Genomic DNA, 10,849 nt, shown 5'->3' on the forward strand with positions numbered 1-10,849 from the left:
AGGAAATTTTTTCATGTAAACGATTGAAAGTATTGAAGAGAAGCTCTTACTCATGATCAGTACCGTCAAAAGCAATGATAATGTCGTCAACATAACGTGCATAAAAAGGATTTTGTGACGTAATTCTGAACTTGAATTGAAGATCGTTATTTCCAGAGCGTTGATGAAAACATGTGCCAAAATACCAGCGAGGGGACTACCCATTGCTAAACCATCTGGTTGCATATACATTTTCCCGTTGAACGTGAAATAATTGTATTTCAAAAGGACCTTAAGCAAATTAATCAGTTCCGCAATATGAATTTCACTTAGTTTTTTATGTTTTAGTAGATTCTTTTTTACAAGGGCTATGGTTACATCGACAGGGACATTTGTATAAAGACTGACGATGTCAAAGGAAACCAGTCTAGTGTCAGTTGTACATCTTACAGTTTGAATATTGTTGATCAATTCCTTGCTGTTTTTAACCGAAAAATTATTTTCAAATATGAAATCATCTTCAATTTTAAAATGGAGGCGCCTAGCGAGTGTGTGATGGTGACTACCTATTTAATTCGCTACAGGGCGAATGGGGTGATTTTGTTTGTGCAGTTTAAACTGAATCCTGAGAACGGGTAGTTTCAGGTTTATATTTATAAGCCATTTCTTTTGGAAATTATTGAACAAGCTGACAGAACTTACTAAAGTACGCCGGATTTCTTTTTGCAATTCCGCGGTTGGATCGACGGTAACCTCAGTGATGTCATTTTCCTCAAAAAACTTTACAGTCTTTTCAATATATTCATTTTTGTAAGCCATGACAGCCGTGTTCCCTTCGTCACTCTTAGTGACTAAGGCGTCGTGTTCTCTCAGTTTACGATTAATGCTTTTTACTATTCTATATTCGCCCGACTGAACATTAGGAAGTAGTTTAATTTCATTTTCTATTATGTTATTACATTGGTAGGCATATTTGACTTGCTCGGTTTTCTCTAATTTAAGGGATTCCAAACCGATTTTAAGATCTACAATAAGATTACAGATAACTGGATCTTTAACGAGTTGAGCAGGCAAATTATATTTAAGACCTTTACATAACAAGTCATTTTCAGCCTGCGTAAAAGTAATATTCGTTTTATTCAGTAATCTTTCGTAAAACTGATGTTTGACACTATTGTCTGCTATATTAACATTACTGCTTGCGGCCCTATTACTAAATTTCAACAACTTTCTTACATGTCTGGCCCTAATTTGTTCTTTACGTTTAAAGAGCCATTCATTAAAACTATTCCACAGGTGGTAAATTTGGAAATTAAAAAGATCTTTAAAGGCTTTGTTAAAAATAGATGTATACAGTAAGCTTCACTATTAAGATCATCTTTTTTCTTGTACAAATTTAATGTGCTATCAGAAATTTGTTTTTAACAGAAGGCACTTTGTTACACAGTTTCAAATTTAAGTACGCCTTCACATAATCAGGGGTAATGCGTTTATCTAGGCACTGTTGATTAAAGTCAATAGCCATACCTGCTTTCACAATTTTTAATTTGATGTCCATGTACCTGGTTGGAGGTTTTGATACCTCGGCAGGCAGGAACTTCAATATTTTAAACATAGCTTCACAACAGCAACGGTTCCACGTAATAAAATTATAAACGGCTGACCAGTTGTAATGGATAAAGAATTCTTTACCTAGGTTTCGACAAAAATATAAATTTGTCTTCTTCAGAAGGTAGCCTAAGCACAATGAACATCATAGCTTAAAGTAGAAAAGTATGAAACTTCAGCCAAGAATAAATTTTAACAAAAATTAGAGAACACTTGCATTACAGAAATATGATAACGACGACTGGTACTTACAATTTTACATTAGTAAGGACTAATGTGCCATCGCCCTTTGTAAACAATTTTTCGAAGGCTTTAAACTTGTACTGTTTATGGTATAACATTAATGCCGGTAACCTTAGTGCTTTATTTCCTCAGGAAGCTATGACGCACCTTCATTGCTTTAAGCTCACTAACCCTTATGTTATGGTGGTTTTCTCACGATGTGTGTTTGCTACTACATCGGCCCTTACGTGATTTTGTCTGGTTCTAAAATTTTGGCTTTCTCTGTGAATGTGTATTAACTGGATCGTGTACCAGTGTTCGTAATTCTTTCTTGACAAGAGCCATTATTGTTAATTTTAAAGTTCTGACATATATACCGTTTGTGGGCTTCACGAATATAGTAATGTAATTTTTTATCTTTTGGCTGTATATGCCACTGGGCGTAAGTTTCTCTGCGTAAGCGCCACCTGCATTTTTGATGTATAACTACATTATTTGTACCAATGCTCCCATACTGTTATAACGGGAGTGTTAATTTCCTTCTTTTTTTATTGTTACTTTATCTAAGGACGTTATTAATACTGATAATTTACACGTTGCCTTTGTACGGCTATTGGCACATGTTTCTCGGCACGAGCGCCACCTGCCCTGTTTTCAGAGTAACTACGCTCGCCGATTACACTCAGTCGGTTGTGAGTTCTGCAAGATCCATGTACTATTTTATACTTACGTGACAAACCCTAATTCTAGGGCTAAATTTCATTTTTGACAAATGGATCTATGCCGACATTTGTATAAATGGCGATGGTACTTTAGTCCTTACTAATGTAAAATTGTAAGTACCAGTCGACGTTATCATATTTCTGTAATGCCAGAGTTCTCTAATTTGTGTTAAAATTTATTCTTGGCTGAAGTTTCATATTTTTCTAATGTAAGCTATGATGTTCATTGTCCTTAGGCCTCCTTCTGAAGAAGACAAATTTATATTCGTCGAAACCTAGGTAAAGAATTCTTTATCGATTGCAACTGGTCGGCTGTTTATAATTTTATTACTTGGAACCGTTGCTGCTGTGCAGCTTGTAACCTCCCTACAAATATTTAAAAGATATTATTTTAAATGCAAATGGACATTGAGCTAAGTGTAACCTCCCAGAGAAATTTTGAACACAATAATTGAATTTTAACTAGAATACAACTTAATGTAACCTCCCAGCAAATAAATTAAATGACAATGTCAATTAAATAAAAATTAGCAATCTGACCCGGGTATAAGCTGCCCACAAAAATGTGAAAGTAAATTCAGTGATAATAAAATCTCTGTGACAATGAAAACACAAATAGACCGAAATGTCGATCTTAGGCCCTGTTCACTAATTAAACTGTAATTCTTACCTTAGTAAAAGTGCATCTGCTCTTATTTTTCGCCATAGCTTGGAGGAAATTCATTGCAAAAATTTTGAATTTGAGGGAAACTTTCCTTTAAGGAATAGCAAGGGAAATATTTCTTTCATTAAAGGATTCTTTGTTGGAAAATTGCTTTGAAAACAAAATTATTATTGGGGCGATTCTTGGACAAATTAGTTACAGTTAATTTACATCATTAGCTGAGCGCAATGCTGCTTCATTACCTTATTTAAAAAGTAATATACCTCGTCCTGAATCTTGACCAGAGTGCCATGTCGACGCCCGCCGACTGCTCACTCGCAACTGAACTCTCTCGCAACTCGATCGCAACTGCACTGAACCCTCGCGCGGTCAAGCGCAGACTAGGAATGACAAATAGCTCTCTGGTCAGAGACTCTGCAATGCCTCGCCATCGCCGCCACACAACATACGTGTTTCATAACCCTCCACTGGGGGGGGGGGGGGGGGCAAAAATTTGGCAGCGATGGTGAGTCATTTGGACTTTACATGCGCGGCAAAATTTTTTTTTAATTAATCAACTTTTACAATTTACAGAATATGCAGAACATGAATTAAACGTGATGCTCATGCACCGAGTACAAAACATTAGACAATGACAAAAAATGTGTACAATGAGTACAGAGCGTATCAGCAAATCAGAAAAATGTATATACAATATAAAAGACAAGAGTGCACATATACTGTACTTCAGAACAAATCGAAAAATGCCTTTAGCATTTTCGCAACAAATAAACATAATGGCAAAAAAATCATGTCGACAAGTGACGTAAGTGTAGTTGCATTGGAGTTCAGCAAATCGAAAAAAATGTATAGGCCATGAACATAAAAGATGTTAGCAAAAAATGATTTTCACTATGTGACAAGAATTAGGATAGGAAAGGGAAGGATTGCATCATGGTTGTAGCACTTTAGATTGCACATAGCTGCTCTGAAAGTCCATATCTTTCCACAGAAGTACATCACCAAGTGACATAATTTGAAGTTCTTTTTCCATTAGTATTTATCAGCGTAGCCTAGACACTGAAATGTCGTAGTAATCTTCCATGTTATCATTTTGGCAGTACATCAGGTACACCAAACAGTGGGACCATAATAACGTCTCTATCGCTCACGGTGGTGGACAGCATGTCGTGTCAACACCACGCTCTTACAAGGCACACCAACGTAGAATTAGTGCAAAAACCAAATATAGCGCTCCATGATCAGGAGGATGTACAGGACAAATGGATATTGCAGTAATTCAGGGTAGTGAGGTCAGAAGGTGAAGGACATTACGTCACATACTAGTCTTCATTAGGAATTACATTAGTAGTTTGCGGCATTCATAGCGTAGTTATTGAACATTTCTGTACCATGTATTTAGTATTACAGAATAATGTTCATAAAATTATATTATTGGCATCATGGGTAATCGTATTACAATAAACAGCGGCAATCTTTGGCCAGTTACAAAGCATATTTAGTATGACAGAACAATGTTCATCAGAACTCTTCATTGAAAAGGAGAGTCAATTATTGGCGTAGCATAATACAATGAGTTATACAAATTATTGGCACTCATTGGCCAGTTACCAAAACATGAAAAGTCATCATTGAAAACAGAAGCAAATTAATCTCATAATTAATAACATAATTCATTTAGTGACATTAATTATTGGCACTCATTGGCCAGTTACAGAACATGAAAGGTCATAATTCATTTAGTTATATTAATTAATGGCACTCAGTGGCCAGTTATAGAACACCAAAGGTCATCATTGAAAACAGGAGCTAATTAATCTCATAATTAATAACATAATTCATTTAGTGACATTAATTATTGGCACTCATTGGCCAGTTACAGAACATGAAAGGTCATAATTCATTTAGTTATATTAATTATTGGCACTCAGTGGCCAGTTATAGAACACCAAAGGTCATCATTGAAAACAAGAGCTAATTAATGGCATAATTAATAACATGATTCATGTAGTGACATTAATTATTGGCACTCAGTGGCCAGCAAGTATTGAATAGTATAAAACATTGTTCATCATTCAGTATTATTCAGATCATTATTAAAAATCAGTTAATTACAATCATAGCATTAATAATCATGGGCATTATAAGTAGTCTCATTACAATAAACAGTGGCAGTTATTAGCCAGTTACAAAGCATTATTTTATATATATATATATATATATATATATATATATATATATATATATATATATATTTGTATCATTAAGAAGTCATTACTGAACTGACATACTATTCAGAGCTGATCAGAATTATTCAGAATTCTCTTAAACTAGTGACATTATTTGGGACTGGTAATACATTTTTTTGTTAGCAATGCATTGCGTTAGGTAATTACAGTGGAAAGCAAGAGAGAAGAATTTGCTTCTGGGTTGTTGGTATAAATGAAAATGTGTAACGTCATCCGTCATAAGTCAGTTGTGGCAAGATTATGAAACAAGTAGAGTATATGTAATCACATTCATAGGTTTAATGAACAACTGCTTATAGCACATTAATCTCATAAATAATTTCTCCTGCAAAATATATATTAAAAAATGGATTATTAAGCTGAAAAGAGAAATGCATCTTATGCTGAAAAGTTTGAACTTCGAATTAACAGGTAGTGAAATGTGTATATAAAATGTGTTCCATAGCTGTCCTTTCCAAAACCTTCAGTCATCATACCATACGATATAAAACATACTGTCAAAACAAACTGCAACAAATATTTAAATAACTACATAGCATAAATACATAAACTTCAACATCATCCTCAACTGTAAAGAAAAACTTCATTATCCATATTATCATAACTTCATTATTATCATCACCTGTAAAGAAAAACCTCATTATTCATAGCATCATACTCTTCATCATTATTCATCAGCATTCATTATCATCTGCAAAAAAATCACTTCCTTACTCATTATACAACTATTCCTTATCTCTAGCATATTTCATCACTAAAACTAAGATGTGTAGTTCTGTCTGACAGCTTGCATCAATCGCCTTGTATTCTGAAAGAAAAAATTAGTTAAGACTGCTATTCTACGATGAGTATAGTGTATTCTTGTTAATGCTTGTTAATCCTGATCCATTTACTGTTCCTCATAAAGTTATTGCATCTTCTTTCGTTTATTCCGTAGGTGAAATTCCCATTTCTGTTTAATTTATTTCCTTTACACGTTATTTCTTTCTGAAAATGATGAACAAAGATTAATGTCTTGCATTTAAATCATATACCCACTAAATAATGACTGGATAATGGTGACACCGTAATATGTCAAAAGCATAGACTGTGTTCAAAGGCAAAAAATGTACAATCACAATGCAGCAGCAAAAAAAAAAAAAAAAGGAAAATGTAAATAGTCACGATGTTGAGATATCATAGGGCAAAAATGTGTCAAAGTCAACTGGTATGTTATACCTTAACTATTTCACAGTGCATACAAACAAAACTGGAAAACAATCATACACACAAAAAAATGGAAAATGTGCACGGTCTGATGTGTAAAGACAAGAAGAGCGACCTGCTAACCTTACCTTGCCGGGCACTTGCCAAGAAAAAATACGATAATCATCAATACTTAATCACATAAATATAGTTGCATAAGTAGTCATAAAAATTAGTAAATAGCATTACAGTGTGATAAATCGTAAAATATGTTCACTCAATAAAGGGTTTTATGTTGGATAAGTGGTGGTTTCCTTTCAATTTTCTGGTTCTCAGAGATTCGACGTGTACAACATTGGGGTGAGGAATACTGCGAATCCGATATGGACCTGCGTATAGAAGTTGAAATTTACTGCACCTACCTTTTAATTTGCTGGATAAATAGTGTGTACGTACTAATATCTTCTGTCCAATGTGAAAGTCTCGGCGTGTACAAACCTGTTTTTGCTGTCTTCTCTGGCGCTCTGCGGCACGTTTGATGTTGTTCAGCGCAATGTCAATTACTTCGTGGTGTCTTAGTCGACGACAGGTAGGGAAGTTTACTAATTCTTTAATTTTGTTTGGTGGTTCAACGTTTTTCAGTATAACAGACGGAGATAGCGTAGTGGATTCATTTGGAATGGAATTAATTACATCTTGGAATGAGAATATGTGTGTATCCCAATTAATGTGTCTTTTGTGGCAGTATATTCTACACAGTTTACCAGTTTCTTTCATTAATCGTTCACAGGGGTTCGAAGAAGCATGGTACTTGGATATATAAATCGGAGAAATGTTTCTAGCTCGTAACATGCGTATCCATATAGCAGAACGAAATTGTGATCCATTATCAGAAATTACTTTTAACACATGCCCTACATGAAATAGAAAATGTTTTACAAATGCTTTCGAAACGGTTTTAGCAGTAGCTTTTCGTAACGGAGTGAAAGTAACAAATTTTGAAGTGAGCTCAACAGCGACAAAGATGTAGCAAAAACCTCTATTGGTTCTGGGAATCGGACCAAAAATGTCTACTGCGGCCATATGTCTTAATTTAACAGGTATAATGGGATATAATGGAGGAATATGTGAAGTGGTGTCTGACTTAGCTTTCTGGCAAATTTTACATGACGCTAAAACTCGTCGTATACGTTTTTCCATATTGGCAAAATAACAGTTCTGTCTCAGTATAAGAAAACATTTTCTGGCTCCATAATGTGCATAACTTAAATGAGTATACCATATTAACTTGTTAACCAGTTCGTCAGGAATGCATAATAACCAATTGTTGCTGTCTGGATGAGAGCGGCGAAACAGAATTGCATTGCGTACAGTGTAGTGGTTCCTAATCGTAACATTATTCTTATCTTGCCAAAGGTGTTTAATTTCTTTCCACACATTGTCTTTACTTTGCTCTTTTGCTATGTCCTGTAATGACGATGAAATAAAATTTTCAAATGCAACTTGCTGAATGTTCATGACACTGAAATTTGCTTTGCAGAAGTTGGTTGCGATGTCATGCTGATTGTTGCTGAGGGAACGCGATAGTGCGTCTGCTATAACATTTTGTGTGCCGGGAATGTGAACAATCGTAAAATTAAATTCCTGTAAATAAAGTTTCCATCTGCTTAATCTGTCGTGAGTGAATTTAGCCGAAAGTAAGAATTGTATCGCTCTGTGGTCTGTGTTGACGGTGATATGTCTGCCATAAAGAAAGTGCCGAAATTTCGTAAAAGCCCATACAACACATAATGTTTCCAATTCTGTAACGGAATAATTTCGTTCAGCAGGTGACAGAATGCGGCTTGCAAATGCGATGTTTTTAATTACTGTTGAGCCATCTTCTTCAATTTCCTGAAAAATGTGTACGCCTAAAGCGGTGTTGGAACTGTCGGTGGCAATGGAAAAATTTCTGGTAAGATCTGGGTGCGATAAAAGTGGAGCATTCAACAAGGCTTCTTTCAAGTTCACAAATTCAGAATGTGCTTGCTTATCCCATGACCAAATAGTGTTTTTACCTGTTAATTGACATAATCTAGGCGTGTCTAAAGCAGAGTGATGAATAAATTTGCGAAAAAAGTTAATTAAGCCCAAAAAACTGCGTAATTGTTTCTTCGTCGTAGGAACAGTAATGTCACGTAGAGCTTGAAGTTTTTCTGGATCAGGCGCAATGCCTTCTGCTGAAATTACGTGTCCAAGAAATTTTATAGAAGTTTTGCCAAAATGCGATTTACTGAGATTAACTGTGAGTCCTTGTGTATGGAAAGTTTGTAACAGACGTTCAAGAATCATATTGTGTTCACACCAGTTAGCTTCTGGGATAAGAATGTCGTCTACGTACGTCGTAATTCTGTCCTAAGTTCTGTCGGAAGTATTGTGTTCAGACCGCGAATAAAAGCTGCTGAAGAAATAGTTAATCCGAATGGTAATTTGCAAAATTGATAACAGTCGCCAAAACAGAGAAAAGCTGTGTATTTTCTGCAATTCGCATGAAGTTGAATTTGCCAAAATCCCGATTTCAAATCTAATGTCGAATAAATAGCAGTACCATGAAATTTCTGTAAAAGTTCCCCTAAAGTCTGTGGTCGATCTGTTTCATTAATAATAATGTCATTAATGTGACGTGAATCAAGTACGAGGCGAAGTGCGCCATCTTTTTTCTTAACAATATGTAGCGGGTTTATGTACGGACTAACTGCTGGTTCTATAATTCCTTGGTCAAGCATATCCTGCAATTCTTTTTTAACCTGCTCTCTATGAATATACGGAATGGGATAATGCTTTGCTTTAAATGTGTCGTGCTGTTTGACTTGAAATTCATACATAAAGCCGGACATAGTACCAGGAACATTGTCAAAAACTGGAGCTTGTTCTAAAAGAATTTTGTGTAATTGCGTTCGTTCGTCGTCTGTATTTGCACTGCTCTGTTTAGCTTTATCAGTAATCATCTGCATTACGTCGTAGTCAGCTTCGTCTGGAGTATTATAGTTATGTACGTACGTATCCGTGAACAATGTGGGATTACAGTCTGTGTTACGTGTTGCGGAAATGACCTCTGTGCGGTTAATTGTTTGTTCTTCCGCAGATAATGAGTGCTGAAATTCTAAAGCCAATTGCACATTTCCATCCTTTAACATTAAATAAGAATTCTGAAAATCAATAACTGCGTCGTGTTGTACCAGAAAATTCGTACCTAAAATATCGTCTGTTGTCAATAAAGGAACAATCCAAAAATTTGAATGAAAAGTATGACCTGCAATACAAAATGATAAATGCGTCTGTAATTTAACGTCTACTCCTTTGCTCGATACTGCTCCTTTCACTTTCGTTTTGCCTAGTGGTAATGTGGGATAAGTATTCTCTTTGTTACACTCTTTAAAAGTTTCTTCATTTATTACTGACATAGGTGATCCGGAATCGATTACTGCTGAAAATTTCGATGAACCAATTTTAATTTCGATAACAGGATGTGAAATGGTCTTCTGAACAACTGGTCTTTCCTGTAAAAGAGTGTCTCGTATGTCGTCAAAAGTAATAGCATTTTCGTGAACAACATTTTGCGTGTCAAAAGTAGTGCTTGTGTTATTGGAAGATGCGACCTGTACAGTATCTAGTCAGATTCTATCTGACGTGTTATTAATATCAGGATGATGCTGTGGCATTTCTACTATTTGAACAGTTCTATTACTTCTTCCTGACGTATTACGCTATAGATAACACCTATTGTCTGGTTCATTCATGATAATATGTTGTTGCTAATGTTCTTGCTGCTGAAAAGATCAACTGTTATTAAATGTACGCTGAAAATTGTGCTCATTATTTTTTACGTTTGTCATGATAGTCATTTCTATACGGTGCATTACGATAGGAATTGAAATAGTGTGTTTCTATACGTAGTTATTTCTTTGCTGCTGTGCGTTACTATTTGTTGTAGCTGGAACTATACGTGTAGGCGGCGAAACATTAACGCTTGGTTGACCTTGTAGACTACATTGTTGGTTAGGTATGCTAAGCGGCTGACTTTCATGCTGTTGTGGTGAAAAAACATCTATTGTTACAAAAATACATTTACGACTGCTGCTAATTTTACACATACTGATGATTATAATTTTTATATGTTATTAAAATTCTCGTGGTTGTCGTCATTACGGGAGCGCCTAATGAAAATTGTCACTTTCGGT

The sequence above is a fragment of the Schistocerca americana genome, chromosome 7 (assembly GCF_021461395.2).
Source record: "Schistocerca americana isolate TAMUIC-IGC-003095 chromosome 7, iqSchAmer2.1, whole genome shotgun sequence".
Taxonomy (NCBI): Eukaryota; Metazoa; Arthropoda; class Insecta; order Orthoptera; family Acrididae; genus Schistocerca; species Schistocerca americana.